The 17,906-nt window shown below is 33.9% G+C and overlaps 1 long non-coding RNA gene and 1 other non-coding gene across 2 annotated transcripts; one reads left to right on the top strand and one right to left on the bottom strand.

The window, feature by feature from the left end:
* Nucleotides 1-229: 229 nt before the first annotated feature.
* On the bottom strand, nucleotides 230-336 carry LOC121204437 (small nucleolar RNA R71). The gene has a single exon (XR_005899362.1). It is a non-coding gene; the product is annotated as a small nucleolar RNA R71 (small nucleolar RNA).
* Nucleotides 337-12,041: 11,705 nt separating this feature from the next.
* Nucleotides 12,042-12,901, top strand: LOC107956844 (uncharacterized). The gene is made up of 2 exons (XR_001700283.2): nucleotides 12,042-12,306; nucleotides 12,552-12,901. It is a non-coding gene; the product is annotated as an uncharacterized lncRNA (long non-coding RNA).
* Nucleotides 12,902-17,906: the final 5,005 nt, after the last annotated feature.

Here is a 17,906-nt window from a genome sequence, read left to right as displayed (position 1 = left end):
TTTGCAGGACGAGGATCCCAACGCTAACTTGGCAAATTTCTTAGAATTTTGCGATACCTTTAAAATTAATGGCATTTCTGATGACGCCATTTGCCTTCGGTTGTTTCCCTTTTCGTTAAGGAATAAGGCTAAACAATGGTTGAACTCATTACCACGAGGGTCAATCACTACTTGGAAACGAATGATCGAAAAGTTCTTATTAAAATATTTTTCGCCTGCTAAAACGGCTAAATTACGTAATGATATCTCTTATTTTGTGTAGATGGATTTAGAAACACTCTACGATGCATGGGAGAGATATAAGGACCTTTTACGAAGATGCCTTCACCATGGGTTACCACTCTGGCTACAGGTTCAAACTTTTCATAATGGCCAGAATCCTTTGACTCGACAAATTGTTGACGCAGCTGCTGGTGAAACCATCAATAATAAAACACCTGAAGATGCCTATGAATTTATAGAGGAGATATCACTGAATAACTATCAGTGGCAAGTCATGAGGACAAAGCCAACGAAAATAGCCAGTGTTTATAATGTTGATTCAGTCACCATGCTCTCTAATCAGGTAGAATTCTTGAATAAGAAAATTGATGGTTTTCTTAGTTCTTCACAGGTTTACCTAGTAATGCAGTGCGAAGAAAATGGATCGAGCAATTTAGAATACCCACCTTATGGCCACAACATAGAGAACGAACAGTTAAATTACATGGGTAATAATCCTCGATCTCAAAACAATCCTTATAGCAATACTTACAATGCAGGTTGGAGGAATCACCCAAATTTTTCATAGGGAAGCCAAGGAAATCAGAAACCACCACCTTCTCTAGGCTTTCAGCAACCACCATACCAGCAGAAGAAGAAGCCGAACCTTGAGGAGATGCTAACCAAATTCATCTCGGTGTCAGAGACTCATTTTTAGAATACCGAGAAGGCACTCAAAAATCAACAAGCATCAATCCAGGGGCTTGAAACTCATATTGGACAGCTCGCCAAGTTGATTTCTGAACAACCACAAGGTAGTCTGCCAAGCAACACTGAATCTAACCCAAGGGAGCAACTCAACGCAGTTGCTATTCAAGATGAGGAAGGGTTAGTGGCAAGACCAAGGCCAGAACCGATGGTAAGCGAAGGCAAGAATGAGGTAGGCCAAAACGAACAAAAATCAGTAAGTATAGAATATAAACCTCGTGTGCCATACCCCAATACGACAAGGAAAGACCGCTCAAATGAACAATTTGGTAAATTCCTTAAACTTTTAAAGAAACTACATATTAACTTACCGTTTATTGAAGCACTTTCGCAGATGCCAAACGCAGTCAAATTTTTAAAGGAGCTTCTAGCAAATAAACAAAAGTTAGATGAAAGGTCACATGTGGAGCTGAACGTGGTTTGCTCAGCCATTCTTCAGAATAAGCTACCCAACAAACTAAAAGATCCAAGGAGTTTTACGATTCCTTGTTTAATTGGTAATTTAGATGTTAATAATACGTTGGCTGATCTAGGGCCTAGTATCAATGTTATGCCTTACAAATTGTCTAAACAACTAGGTCTTGGGAAACCCAAACAGACTAGGATGAGCATTCAATTAGCAGATAAAACTATAAGATTTCCTAAGGGTATCATTGAAGATGTGCTAGTTAAAATCGATAAATTTATATTTCCCGTTAACTTCGATGTTCTAGACATAGAAGAGGATAGTAACGTTCCTTTAATTTTGGGAAGGCCCTTTTTAGCAACTGCTAGAACAATTATTGACGTTGGCACAGGTGAACTCACACTTCATGTAGGAGACGAAACAACCACCCTTCAAGCTCGCAACCCAAACAACACATCGAAAATTAAAGGTGATTGTACAAATTGTTCTACTAAGACTGATCATACGGTGCAACCTATTTTGCAGGAAATAAGTTCGAAGGACACACATGAGCCATGTTCAATCCACAACAAAGGATCTACACATGAAGAACGAATGTTACAAATCGAGGAGTTAGATGAATGGCTGACATTTAAACCGAGAAAATACGATGAACCAAAACTACGCCAGAACGAGCTCAATGCCTCACCAAATCAACTTCAGGTTGGAGACAAAGTTTCATTAGATGCCGCAGATCCTCACATTGACATTGCCAAACCGAATGAAGAAATCCCTCTTACGGTGCTTAGCATTTTCCCATTCGGTACAGTCAAGGTAAGTCATCCCAAGTTTGGCACTTTTAAGGTAAACAATACCTGCCTAAAACCTTATTTTGATGAGATTCACAGCAGGAATGAGGAGTATAAACTCCTTGAACCACCATCATCATTCAATAGAGAGGTACGTCGAGCTTAGACTATAAATAAGTACTTCTCGAGAGGCAGCCCGAGCACTAAAAATATTAATTTCTTTAAATTTTAGTTTTAACATCTAACATACTAACCGACTCATGGAACGCAGGCTTTCGAAAGCACACACGGGCGTGCTTAGGACCGTGTGGAAATAGGGCAAAGATTTTCCCCAACATGAGCTACGATAAATCGCCACGACCATGCGACATGACCGTGGGCGAACCTGCCAAAACAACACAGGCGTGCGACACGCCCGTGCCTTAAAACCGTGGCCAAACCTGTCAAATTGACACTGGCGTGCGACACGCCTGTGCCAAGCAACCGTGGACGAACCTGCCAAAAAAACACGGGCGTAGACCTTCATACACAAGCATGGGAGAAGCGAACAAAGACAGACACGACCGTGCGACACGGTCGTGTGCACCAACACGCGCCAAGGTACACAAGCGTGGGGAAATTGTCAGACGCGCCCAAATTCAAAATTCGCAAATCACATGGGAAAAATTGGGGAACACAGGCGTGTTCCCTGGCCGTGTGTCCCAAAATCTATAAATACCTTTCACTATTCATCATCTTCTTCACCCAAAACCCCTAAACCTAGCCGCTGCAAGTCCACACGGTCTCCTGCCACGCCCGTGTGCCGCTTTAAACTCTATTTTCGACGCCCATTCTCATCTTTTTAGCGTTTGTTTACTCTTTCCTCTTTTATTTTACTTAGTTCTAATGGTAATTATCATGTTATTCTTCATTTATCCCACACTATTTCCATTTTGCTATCATTCAAGTTCCATTGTTAGATTAGCTACCATTTATTTCATGTGACATTTTTCTTTATGACTTCATGATTTCTCAAGCCCCATTTATGTACTCTAAGTCATTATTTACTTGCTTATTATTCTTTTCCATTATAATCCATGCATTGTGATACATTCATTCTTTTTACATTTCCATCAAGCTCTTTGCCATTTTGATTGTCATACTAATACCGAACATTATGCCATAAAATTTATTATTTTGGTTAGGTCTGTTAGTGTTAGTAGTTGTGCCTGAAATTATTTATGACCTTTTCCTTGTTGAATTTGTTTACATTTTACCTTATCCAATCATCAAAATGGAATAATGGTTTTTCTTGCAGGTATATCATGTCAAACTCACGTGGGAAGAGAACCCCCACCCCCACTTCGAAAAAACGGAAAGGGACATCATCTACTTCAAGCCCCACTTTGAAAATTCGACACCCCTTCCTCCAATTTCCACCAGGCAATCAGGAGGAATTATTTTAGATTCTACGGGCCCGACCTTTAGGTGTGGGCCGCTGCATTGACTGGACCATACATGAACAAGTCCAGTTGGCTGACAATGTACGAGCACTCCTGACAATCGATCCATAGGACCTCTTCTTTGTGATTATCAAACCGACGTACCTTAAGCTCACACTTGAACTTTGCTCGACATTCCATGTTTAAGACGTTATGACCAACTTCGATGATCCTGGAATAATCCAGTTCCGTCTCGGTGATTTAGTCCGCCAGTTGAGCATTCTCGAGCTCAATATTGCTTTAGGTCTATATACAAAGGAGTTTAGGGATGAGAACGACCTCGACACTCTCCACCGCCACATCCACTACTCTCCCTCGAAGTGCCAGGAAGCCTTGGTCCCCGGTTCGATGACCTACGATCCTAGCCGCTCCAAGGCATCAGCTCTCTCTCCATTCTTGAGGTACTTACACGCCATCTTAGCCCACACATTGACAGGCCAGCGAGAGAGCACTAGCGTAGTCAATACTCACAACGCCTACTTTCTATGGAGCATGGCGAACGGGCACGCCTTCGACCTCGCTTACTTTATTGCCCTCGCTTACTTTATTGCCCTCGCCATTCGCCACCAGACGGAGCGGCATCGGAGGGGGGTCATCTCCATTGGCCCCTACGTAACTCGACTCCACGGCACTTCAGGCTCCTCAACACAGCGGCCCAATCATCCTCCCTCACTCTCATTTGCCAGATGTCTCTACAAGGCATCTCGAGCATGTTACATATGAGGATAATCGAAAAGCGCCGAGGAACCCACCCTCCTTAGTATTGCCTCGCCCAATCAGCCGAGGAGGAAGCCCCTGATGACATTACTGATGATGTCCCTCCACGTCACGAGGACCCACCGTCTCAGCCACCATCACCCTCTCGTCTAGTTCATGCGGCAGCTTCATACGCTGACATCTCTGAGCGCCTAACTTGATTCTAGCAGTAGTGTTTTCAGCGTTTCGATCACATTGATACTACACTACACCAGATTTGTCAGCATTTCCACATCTCATCGCCACCCCCACCTTTCTTACCATCTAGTGATGAAGATGTTTAAAAACTTTTATTTATTATTTTATGTTTTTACTTTTATTCTACTTTAAGACTACTTTTTATTTTTCTTTAAGCTTATTTTTATTAGGTTTTATAATTTTTATTTAACAATTTTGAATTTCAGCTATTTCCTATCGAGTAATTATTCTTCCTTATATATTTTCTAAAAGAGTTCCTGATTCTATCACAGTTATAAAGAGCTCCAAAGCTCACTATTACTCAGGGACTCGAAACTCCATTGGGAAAGGTTCTCCACGGCTGCCATGTCCTGGTCGACCACGACCATAGCCAACTTGAGATATAATATTCTTTTGGCGCAGGACTTATGGACTAATGAACCTCTACCACCACCGGAGTATCCTCCTCCACCCTCACGCCGATTATACTCCAAAACTCCAGTTCAAGGAAATTCATTCATCACTCAGGAAGTTTCACTTCTCTCCCTATCTTATTTTTATATTCTTTTTTATATATCTATCTTTGTACATTGAGGGCAATGTACACCTTAAGTGTGGGGGGTATTCATTTCACTATCAGAAAAATCCCTGAATGATTGCCCTGTTCTTTTGGAAAGGTCTCATATCATGTTTAGGATAAATTTTGATTGATTTATAGTTTTTATTGATATATCTTAAATTAAAACATAGGCATTCATGCATTGATTGTTTAAACTGTAAGACATTAGAGAATCAAGCATGATAAGTTGATTTTTGAAGAATTAAAAAATTTTAGGTTGTTTCCCCAAGTTTAGGTATTATTTTGAGTTGGAATTCACAAGTTCAAACATCAAAAAGTCATAATTTTTGTGAGATCTTGAGCCTTTAGAACATCTATTTCTTTCATGCTCACTTTCATTATAAGTGCATCAATATTGAATTGTTATTCTAGAACTTGCTTGATTATGCATGTCAAGACCACACCATTTTATTTGATATGTCAAAATGATAAAGGCACTTAGGTTTAACCCACTCACTCCATAAAAGCCTACCTTCACAATTAACCCTTAATGAACCCCCTTGAGCCTAACAACTCATTCATTAATTGACCCTCAATATTAACCCATAACTCATTATTATTGAAATCCCCTAAATTAGTTTGATCCCTATTTTTTGTCGAGATTTGAGTTGGAATAGTTGCTTAGCTATGTTTTTTTTTCTATTTTGTAATTTGACTTGTTCTTAAAATAAATAAATAAATAATATATATACATGTATACATATTAGTAGTAGTGATCTTCTGAGCTAAAAAAGTTAAATTCCATATCTGAGAAAAAGCTCTTTTGTACACAATTGATGTTTAATTACTTTTTCTAGTTAGGCAGTTTTTCAATTCAATCTCGATTCTAACCTTTTCTTTCAGCTTGTGACCACACCCCCTAACCAAAGCCACGTTACAACCCTTTAAAGGCCTTTTGATTGATGTTCATTTCAATATATAGTGGTTGAGATTTGATTTTCATGCAAGCCTATGGTAATGACTTTTCATTATTGACTATTGAGTACTTCATGTATTGTCCTTAAACACCTTCAGTGATTTGAGTGAATCTTTAGTGAGGATGTGAAACTCTGTGATATTTTGAATCAAAGGTAATTACTTAGACGATGGGAGACATCTATGCTTTCATGATAAAATACTCAACTTGGAATGTTTGAAACTTTAATGTTCTTTCAGTTGAATTTTCAATGTATGATTATCTATGGATTATTTTGAGATATTATCGATAGAAATTATAAGTTGAGAAGAATTTATTTTGATTATGAGTTGAGGATTTTGCTTGAGGATAAGAAAATGCTTAAGTGTAGGGGTATTTGATAAATCATAATTTGTACATATTTCTATCCCATTCTTAGCACATTTTATGGATGATTTTTCCTTAAAATTGGTGAATTCAATGCTCCTAATGCCTTAATTTCATATTTTATACTTAGGTGAGCATAGGAGAGTGAAATAAACGAGAAACGGGCCAAAAACGGAGAAAATGGGCCAATGTACGAAATCAACACGGCCTGGACCTCCTCACACGGGTAGACCAAACGGTCGTGTCAATTTGACAGAATCGAAGCACGACTCAAACGAGTGGACCACACGCCCGTGCCTATTTAATAAGCTTGACCACGGCCTAAAGTAATCGCACATGGGCATGTCACACGGGCATGTCATATGGGCGTGTCCCTGTCGAGCCCAAATTGAGTCCAATTCAGAAAAGGCCAATTTTGAGGGTTCTTAGGCATTCTAAAGCCTATAAATACACCCTAGAGGAGAAGGAAAAGGGGGACACATAGGAAGAAGCAAGGAACTGCTTAAGGGAAGCCGATTGATCTATCTCAAAAACCGGATTCATCATCAAGACTGATGATCTCCCCTCAATTTCCCTTCAGGAGTTTTGGGTTTTTCTTTATATTTTGTATTCATTATTCTTCTAAGACGTTTACCTTTTTTTATGAACTAAAACCCCTAAATACCTAAGGGGAATGAAACTTAAGACGGATCTTGATATTATTATCTGAATTGTATGATAAATATTTGACTTGTTCTTAATTATGTGTTCTTAATTCTTGTTTTGATATTCCAGGATATTGATTCAAGTTAAGCTCTTATTCAGAGGAAGAATAGACCCTGTCTAAGATTACATTTGTCATAATTAAGTGGAGTTGATTGCGCGCCTAGAGATAGGGTGACAAGATTTTGCTGGATTAGGGTGAAACCTAATAAAGGGATCCATAGATCGAGTTAATGCAACCCTAGGGAGTTAATTAAAAAAAGATTTCAATTATTCAACCTAGGGTTAGACGTTGTTAGTCTCGAGAGGGATAATAATATAACTTAGGGATTTCTACGGATCAAGTCAAATGAATAAATCGCCCAATTCAGAGTCAAATAACAAGTGAAGTCTAGGTGGATTTTTCCTTAGGTATTGTCTTAATTCAATCGTTTTTCCAAAAGTAATTCCCCAATTCTATTTTCTGTGAATTCTTAGTTTAGTTAATTAGTTAGTTAAAATAAACCCCATTATTCTTAGGCTAGATAATAAAAAGATAGTCATTACTAGTACTTTTAGTTCCTTTAGGTTCGACAATCCAGTCTTGCTAAAGCTATACTATTGTTCAATAGGTACATTTTCTTTCATCGTGATAATAGTTAGTTTCAAGAACAATTCATTATAAACATTTAAAACCTATCACGAATATCACGTACCACTACTCATCTCTGCCATTTCTTTGTTTTTCTTCAACCTTCCTGTTCTTGATTTTCCCCTCATTGCTTTCTTTCACCAAAAATTGCTTCCCTGTTCGTAGCGTGCTTACTTCTTTCTTTTGTTGTCCAAACATTGTATGGGTGTGGTGTGATTCCATTGCTTGAAATCTTCATGGGTGTTCCTATTTTGGTTGGGTAAGAGAAGGATTTTTCTGTCGTTAATGTGGTAATATTTGGTTGTTAATTTTATTTGAAGGAAGTGAATTTTACAAGTGGTTCTTAGTTTTAATTTAATTATTTCGATGTGCATTTAGGAGTAGATTGTAAGGTGTTTGGTGTTCCTCTAGTGACTTAGGCATTGTGTTAGGTTTTGGTTTTCTCTAGGGTAAGTGTCGATTTCGTGTTGTGACCGAGTGCCTTTTGATATAGAGTTAAATTTTAAGAACGCAAGGGTTGTATCATGATTTTGGTTGCTAATTAAATTAGTTGAATGTCGATTTTAGGTTCTAGACATCTCGTGGTTGGAATTGCATCAAAAAATAACTAGGTGTGTAATGGAAAACTCGAAAAACAACAAACAAAGCCATGTTGAAAAACCTACTGTCAACGTCACACGGTCGTGTGACAGGTTGTGTACTAGACCGTATAGACACGGTTTGGGCAATTTTGGCCGTGTGGGTCACACAGGCTGGGCCAGTTAGGTTGTGTGGGCCCATTTTCTGAAATTTTACCCTAAGGTCGTATTTGATGTGCAATTCGAATTTAACCTTTCCATAGGGTCTGTATGGTATAAATAAGACTTTGAAACATGGGATTTGATATTCTGCTTTTGTTAAATTGATTTATGGAAGCATGATTTGTATAGCATGTATGTCATATGTTTTAGCATGATGTGATTTCTACCAAAGCAATTTAAAATCTGATGTGTATAGCATGTATGTCATACATCCATTTGATATTTGATTAGTGTTACATGTGCGCTGGGGTGAGAATATGTTTGATGAAGGAAGTGTTGCCAGTTTAATAATCCGTCTTATCTAGTGGCTAGACCACATATATTTGAATCTAGAGGTTCACCACGTATTATTATCTGGTAGCTTGGTTGCACTATTTCTGAAAACTAACATAAGTTTAATTATTGGTGTGTGGGGTTGGATGGGTATTTGATACCCTATTTGGTGTGTAAGAATGGACGAAGATGGTGTATAGCATATGAGGGTAGGATTTTTTTATGCATTTGAATCTGATCATGCATCTGAAATGTATTTGTTAATTTATTTGCATCTAATTGTTGTTTGGGATGTGTTACACACTGAGCTTGTAAGCTTACTTTCTGTATGTTTTCCTTTCAAGTAACCAACAAACTTAGGACGAATTGACGTAGTAGGAGCTCGGTTTAAATTATTGTTATTGTTTAATTTGATTTAGTTTACGTATTATTTTCAATTGGATTCTTTTGGACTTTTGGGGGACTGTTATCTGTTTAGGACTATTTTTTGTTTTGAATTGCTTTATCATATTTAGAATATATTTTTTTAAACTACAATGCGTTGAATTTCAAAATCAAACTATGGTTTTCAAAACTCTATTTAACTTAAGATTTTCACTGCAAAACTAATTGATCTTATAAGTGTTTTCTGCAATTAAATTGAATAAATTTAATATGGTGTTTTTCCCTAAAAACTGGAAATATCATTATCAATTTTTGTTTTATGTTACATTTTCAAATTTTGATTTTTGGTTTTAAAACAAGCGTATGCAATTCCTCAAGATTCGGCCATAACGTTTAGGCCGGGTATGAGGTGTTACATTTACAATTCGAATAACTCAAACAATTCGAATAACAGATTGATGTAAATACCCTATTGGTTTCTGTCAAGTTTGAAAATGAGCAAATTTGTCTATCTTTCAACAAAAATTACAAAAAAAAATTCAAAATAATTTTCAAAAGTTGAAAATAATTTTAAAAAATTCAAAGTATTTATAAAAATTCCAAAATTTATATTTTTAAAATTTATAAAAATTTTAAAAAATTCTAAAAAATGTATAGAGAAAGTTAAAAAATTTTAAAATTTCTATAATAATAATTTTTGGGACCTAAATAAGTTAATTAATGATTCATGTTAATCATATTAAAGTATTTGTTGAAACCATTTTTACTTTGAAAATGGGGATCGACTTTAAAACGAAATATGAAGTCGCCACTAAACTTTTATTTAGGTGTGATTGGATCACTTTGTAAAATATTTTATTTTATTAAAACATTGATTTTGGCCTATGAAATTCAAGCAAACGGGTTCAGGAGTCGGTTACGTACGAGGAAGGATTAGCACCCTCGTAACGCCCAAAATTGGTACCTAATTGATTAATTAATGTCCTAATGTCGAAAAATTGAAAAGATTTTAAAATACAATCCCTTTTAAAAATGTTTGAATAACTCGAATTGGATGTTAAGATTCTCTTGTCCCGAAGTAATAAAATATTATATCCAGTACGTTAGGTTACGACATTTTAAACCCTTAAAACCAAGATCGTCTCTTGATTTTTAAAAATCATGCATTGAAATTTTAAAAGGATATTTGGTTATTTGGGGTCAAACGAAAAATCGAAACCCAACACGTTAGGGCAAGATTTCTCGAATTTCCAAACACGGGATATTGCCTTTTTTATATTTGAAAATCATGGATTTTAAAATATGAAGGGATATTTGGCTACTTAGGTTTAATGAGAAAATCGGGACCCCGTAAGTTAAGGTACGATCTCTCGAATCCCCAAAGCGTGAAATATTGCCTCATTTTGAGGAAATTTCAAATAAGAGCGATTATAAAACCGACTCGAAATGCATTTATTCGGTTTGTTTGGGGTAAAAATGAAACGACCAATATCGGCCAAATATATTGGAGTTTAAATCACAATATGATAGCAGGAAATAAAAGCATAGTTGCAAGTAAGAAATGATAATATGTGAGTACAATATTATACAAATGAATGACAATTATATAAAAATACGAATATACAAATCAAAATACACACAATGGCAATAATCTTACAACATAAACTATTTAAATACTAACATTAATATTAAAAGACCAATGAATTTAAAATATTTATATAAAACAATTTTAAAAAATTTACATAGCAAATTAATATAAATAAAATGTAAAACAAATTTTTAAACGACAATAAATGAATTTAAAAATAAATAGTAAGGAAAAAGAAATTTGAAATCAACAATATACGAAACAATTTAAAAATAAATTATATATATAAAAAATTTAAAGTAGATAATATATGTGTAAGTTTGAAATAGATAATATATGAAAAAAATAAAAATGAAAATAAGTAATATATGTAAAATAATAATATATAAATGAGTTTAAAAATAAATATTATATAAGAAGGAATTTAAAACAAGTTATATACAAAACATCTTAAAAATAAATGGTATATAAAATAGATAATATATATAAAAAATTTGAAATTGATAATATATGAGAAAAAAAATTTAAAGCGAATGATAAGAAAATTTCAAATGGATAATACATTAAACGAGTTTTAAAAAACAATGTATAAAACAATTTAAAATATATAATGTATGAAATAATTTAAAATAATATATCTAAACAATTTAAAACCGTTTAATACAAATAATATATATAAAATTTAAAATAAATAAAAATAATTTAAAATAAATAACCCATAAAACTTTAAAGATGAATCATAAAATTAAAAATGACAAATTAAAAAACACAATTCAACAGATTAAAGATTGAAATTGAAAAGTAAACAAACTTTAGCGGGAAAATCGAATAAAAGCAAAATAAGAGAAAACATTGTAATGCGCGAATTAAATGGGAGGACCAAAAAGGAAATATTCCAATCCTCCAAAACACAGCATTTTATTCATAACTAAAATGAAATGGTGCACAAATTTCAGGGAAACATTAAAAAACAAAAAAAAATATAAATAGGGCCTAATCAAATGACAGCGCGAAAGGGAGGGACTAATCGTGAAAATATCCCTTTAAATAAAAACACGTGGATCCTCATGAGTATCGGGTCGGGCGGATCGGGCCCTGACTAAACGGATCCGTTTTGGCGTTGAAAGAGCCATAGTGAAACGGCGTCGTTTCACACCTCTATATAAAGCAAAAAAAAAAATCAAAACTTCATTTTTAGCCTTCTTCTTAAAAAAAAAAAACAAAATTTTCTCTCAACTCCTCCCTTCTCCTCCGGCTTAGGCCAGGAATCCGGTCGCCGGTCTACCGCCGGCCCGCCGCCATGCACGGCGGCCGGAGCTTCAAAAAAGCCCTTTTTTTACCGATCTCGCCTCCTTTAACCCCGTTTTAAAACCCCAAAACCTTAGAAAAACCTTTTAAAAATAAAAGAAAACAAACAACCCTTTGGTTTCCTTCCCCAATCTCCAAAAAGGTAATTGGTTTTTGCGTTTTCTTTGAATATGTATATGTATATGTGTGTTATACTCGAAACATATATATGAGAAAAAATGATATACCTTTTTAAACAGGTATTTTGATTTCTTTTCTGTATCTATTCGTTCGTAGTCCCCAAAAACAATCACAATGAAAAATGCTTTATAACCGAATAAGAAAAATAATAAAAATACAATATTCTCTCATTTTTGTTTTTGCTGTTGTATTTGCATTGGTTCGCAGGTACAAAGGAGGTGTACGGAGGCCAACGTGTCGAGGGCAGCGCATGGGCGTACGGAGGTTGGGTTACGATGCATACGGCGCGAGGAGAAGGAAGGAAATCTAAGGTTTCCGAAAATGTTTGGCTTTTGGGGCATTTGGGCGTGCTGTTGTTGGGTCATTAGTCTTAGGTTACTGTTTGTAAAATTTCGAGCATTGGGCCATTATAGTTGTAATATTTGGGCTGTGGACATTTGTTTATTTTGGTTTTCTTTCTTGATTTGGGCCCAGGTAGAAATTGGGCCTTACAATATTTATTATTATTGTTATTATTTTACTTTGAAAATGTTTTCAAATATATATGGTTTCAAATTTATGTGCTCTAACATGAAATAGTTATACTGTAACAAAATTTTAATGTGACATGTTTAATTTTTTAATTTAACTCAAAAAATTTCACTCGATGTGACTCAAATTTCATTTCACTTGAGCCGATTCGAAAAAAATTCAAATCGAGTTAGGATGATAGAATAGGAATTGTTAACTCAATTAACTCAAAATTTTTTCAATTCAACTCGATTTGAACGAATGCTCACCATTAATGGTAATTGTGTGGTAAATCTATTTATATGTTGATAAAATCAGTACTAATTATGATTTAGTACTGAGGTAGAAAGATATCTTGCTTCTAAATTTGACCTGAAAGACATGGATAAAACAAATATTATATTGAGTACAAAGCCAACAACTTTTGTATCCATGTATTGTGATTGCCAATTAGCAATAACCAATGCAAAAGATAAAACTTTCAATGGTAAATTTAGGTACATTTGTCTAACACATGACGTGATAAATAAGTTGCAAAAAGGGATGGAGTTATAATCCATGGATTTTGTAGTCAAAAGTGAATTTGAATAATTCTCTGACTAAAACTCGTAGGAAAGAAACAATTGAATGATACATTGAGGGGAATGAGACTTTTTCCAAAGGATGAGATCAACAATGATGGAAACCCTACTTATGTTACTGGAGATCTCATGAATTAGGTTCATATGGGTAATAACGAAGTCTTTAGTTCATCTGTAAATCATTATGTCCCTCCTATGGTGTGGATAGTTCTAAAACTGAATGGATAGTGAGGATGAGTAAAAACTCTTAATTAAATCTATCTAATTTATAAATAGTGTATTGATCAGAAAAATACACTTGATGATTTAACCTATATTAATGTGAAGGTCACTTCTATGATATATATGGCAAAGGCTCTAAAGCACTCATGGAAATTAGACTCATGCATAGTCTATTAGTGCACAACTGTGTTGAACAAAAATAGTATAGGTATAATATGATTAATGAGAACTTTAATTTACGCGAAAAATTCTTGGTTGATTAAAACTTGTTTCAACAATTATTTTGTAAATTATGCCTCATTCTTTCTAGCTCTACTTCATGGTCTAAAGGACACTATAGCTTTTTGAAAAGAAGCATACCTTACATTCCTAAAGGAGCTTGAGACTTTTGTTTATAAGCTATTATATTTCATCGGGCTAGTAAGAACCAAGTTGAAAGGGGAATCGCGCTTTGGGCTCAAAAGATTCTTGTTCTCTTTTTATAATGGAAGAACTTGTTGAATATGGGGATTCATTATATGACAAAATATCCTTGAGAAAAGTGTCCAAGAATCTCAAGCTATTCAACTCGTAGTATTGGTTCTTTAAACTGAAACAAACAATATTGCATATAAAAAAGTACCCAGCTTATAAACTGCTACAAACTAGCTAGTTACAAGCATAAGAAATCGACATAAATGAATTAAAGAAGAAAGCAGATAGTGTCTGTGTGTGTATATATATACATATATAATGATATTGCTTTCTGAGAGATCAAGGACATCAAGCTTTTAAGGACAAAAGTGAGAATGAAGAGTTATCAATGCACATCCCTGCAATTGAAGCCACTTGAGGAACAAATTTAAACTTTCCTTCCAGTTTCACATGATTCACATGAATCAGTCTTAGATTAACCAAGTTCCAGTATTATCCAACGTCCATCAAGGTTCCTAGCCTGGTTGAGACCATCCAGAGCGCCCCAAAGTTTAGGCTCATAGACACTGCAGAAGCCAATGTTTGTTGTGAGAGCTCATAACCATCTAGAAGTCGAATCTCTGATTTCTCCTCCAGCTTCCATCCCTGCTTTGAAACCACCATCTGTGTCGATAGCAGTACTTAACAACAGAGGAAATTAATAGAAAAAATGTGTTAAACTTAGGAGCAAGAGGAGCTCCCTTTACCCCAATACCCAAAAAAAGGCAAACCACGTCTCCCAGGATATGCAAACCCTAGCCCGCGCAGTAATTGACGTAGGGTCTCGTAGCTAGGGGTATCCATGAGCTAGCAGCCATAGGAATGTGCCATCAGCTCCTTTCAGTGTTGAACTGTTGAGAGCTTCTTTGGACACTACATTAACCAAATTTAATTATCTATACACATTAGGTTCCCAACCCCGGCCCTTTTATAGTTACTTTGATTTAGCTCTGGTGTTAATGTATCTGATATAGTATAATCAGGATCCAGTGTTAATGTATCTGATTTAGTATAATCAGGACTAATAAATTTTAAAGATATTGAGAATCTCCAGGTGAGAATTTCTTTATCAGATAATCTGAAACCTTACAGTTTTTCCTTTTTTTTGGAAAGCTAACTAAAACTACAAATTTTGCATTCCATGTATGGGACATCATCAATATTATAGATTTATTTTGGAAAAACAATCATATTTAGTAAATAAACTTTGTATTTTTTTCAAACTTCATCTCTAAACTTTTGTCCACATGAGTCTTAGAACTTGATACTTTTTTCTCAATTTAGTCCCTAAACTTGGATTCATGCAAATTTAAAAACATATCATCTAAAAAAGTGCAAAAAAAATTATTTTAAAAAATTAAAAGAATTGAAAAATATTTTTTTAAATTCAAGTAATAACATGACACAATTTCAAAACGTCACATCTTCATACCTCGAACAAAATCCAAATTCATGTATGAAATTGAAAAAACTTGTTGAGTTCCAAAACTGACCTGGACAAAAATCAGTTCAATCACCAATATGAGAAAAGTTGACAAGTGATGGGACAAAATGTTACTTTATCTCATTTAATTAAGCCTATTTGATACACCATTAATTTATGAGTCGGATGCATCATCAGCAAATAACAATGTGATATATCATCATTTAATCAAAAAAAATTTTGAGGACTTATAAATAAATATTAATACTTTTATTTAAAATATTTAAATATAAAATAACTACTCTTTTACTCGTGTGATGGACAAGTTTACCGGTGTCTATAAGATTATGGTAAAATTTAATTGTATCTATTTTAAAACTTTATATTTAATTGTGTAATATTTTAATTGTACGCATTAGTTGAATTATATCCTGAATTTGATTATTTGTATTAATTACATACAATATATTTATAATTATATAAGGAGTTTTAAATTGTTATTGTGTCTACAAATCTATTAAAAGACATTATTCTAAGTATTTTTAAAGACATGATATTAAATTATTAAAGGCATTGTATAAAAATATTAAACGACAATATTAAAATATTTTATAATTAAATTTTTAGATATTTTTTAATTAGATTAGTATTATTTGTGATGTAAACTCAATCTAAAGTTCTATTATTAATTTTGATGATATTAATATAAGTAATTATATACCATACTTTTTGCTTATATCCAATTAGATATAAGATAAGAAATAGTTGGAAAATCTAGACGTATTAAGGACTTCTGAAAGTAATTTATTTTCATATTTAAACTTTTAAATTAATAGTTTTTATCGGGTTAATAAACTTTTTTATTCTCAATTGGTAATATTTGTGATTTGGCTTTTGAAGTGTATATATTTTCTTATTTGATATCTAAATTTTTTGTTCAATTTGATTCTTAAAGTATATCTTTGAATATAATTACACAAGTTAAGTCTATGCCAATAAAAGGTTTTGTAATTGTATTGTTAATAAGATAAATACCATTTAAGTTTGAAAAAATCATATAAATTAGAGCAGTGATATTTGGACAGTAAATCCACATATTTAAATTAATTTGAGAATTGGTTATACTAATTAAATAATTGTAATAAGAAGGTTATTGTGAATTTTTTTTACAAAAATCAGTTGATGTGATATTTTTGTAGTATATTAAGCATATAAAGTTAAGTAAAAAAAAAACAATTGCAAATATATTAATTAATAAGTCCAGGTGTTATAATGAATAGTAAAGTTATTTTTGTTCTTCTTGTCTATATAAAAACAAAAACTATTATAAAAATGATTAGATTTGACAATATGATATAATGAGTTTATAAATTAAATTTCAAATATGATTATCATTTTATTATATTACTAAATATTACCAATGTACTAATAAAAATAAAAACATATATTAAGATTTTAATATTAGTAAAGATTGTAATGTATATCTTTTTTAGAAAAAAAAATTAATTTGATTTTAATGAAAAAATTATGAAAGAAATAGAAATCATTTTTGTAGTTTTTTTTTATACAATTAAAAGTTTAATCACTAATTGTGAAGTAATCTATCCCTAAACTCTTACCTCTTGCGGTTTGCGACTAGGGTTGTGAGTGCAAGTTCGTCTCGTCGGTGTGTAGGGCTTTGTATGGCTTTGTCAAGCTGCTAGCGAAAGGTATTGTTTTGTCTGATTGGTTCTGTTGCTTCTTGATTCTATTGGGGATGGATGAGACATTGCAAGGGTCATCTTTGCACGAGAAAGTGAATGCTGAACTGGTGTTTGATGGGGATGTTGGAGTCGAGGATGAAATCAACTATGACCTTTGCCTTGTTGATAAGTTTTTGGGATAAATGGTGATTAACTTTTAAGCCATCGAATGTACTCTCCTTGCACTATGTCACTCGTTGAAAGAGGCCATGATTAAATTGATGAAGGATAGTGGCTTGTATGTGATTCAATTCTACCATATCATTGATTTGAAAAAGATAATTTTTGGGGGCCCTGATAATTTAATAATTGTATTTTTCTTATTCAGATTCAAGAAGGTGAGGATCCTGAGGATATTAATTTTGCTTTTGACGATTTCCGGGTGCAAGTGCATGGTTTGCCACGTGGATTAGCTTCTAAAGGTTTGGCTAAGATTTTAGGGAATACATTGGGATGTTTTTGGATTTGGATGCATCGGGGTGCCAAATTATTTGAATAAATTTATGCATATCTGGATCCGTTTGCGAATTGTTGAACCCTTGACGCTTGAGGAGAGGATTCAACGAAAAGGGCAAGGCTATTTTGAAGTCACATTTATTAGTGTTACTGAAACATTGCAAGCTATTCCGAA

This window comes from Gossypium hirsutum, chromosome A07 (assembly GCF_007990345.1).
Source record: "Gossypium hirsutum isolate 1008001.06 chromosome A07, Gossypium_hirsutum_v2.1, whole genome shotgun sequence".
Taxonomy (NCBI): Eukaryota; Viridiplantae; Streptophyta; class Magnoliopsida; order Malvales; family Malvaceae; genus Gossypium; species Gossypium hirsutum.
Note: the sequence above shows the minus strand (reverse complement) of the source record. Positions and strands in the feature narration are given on the sequence as shown.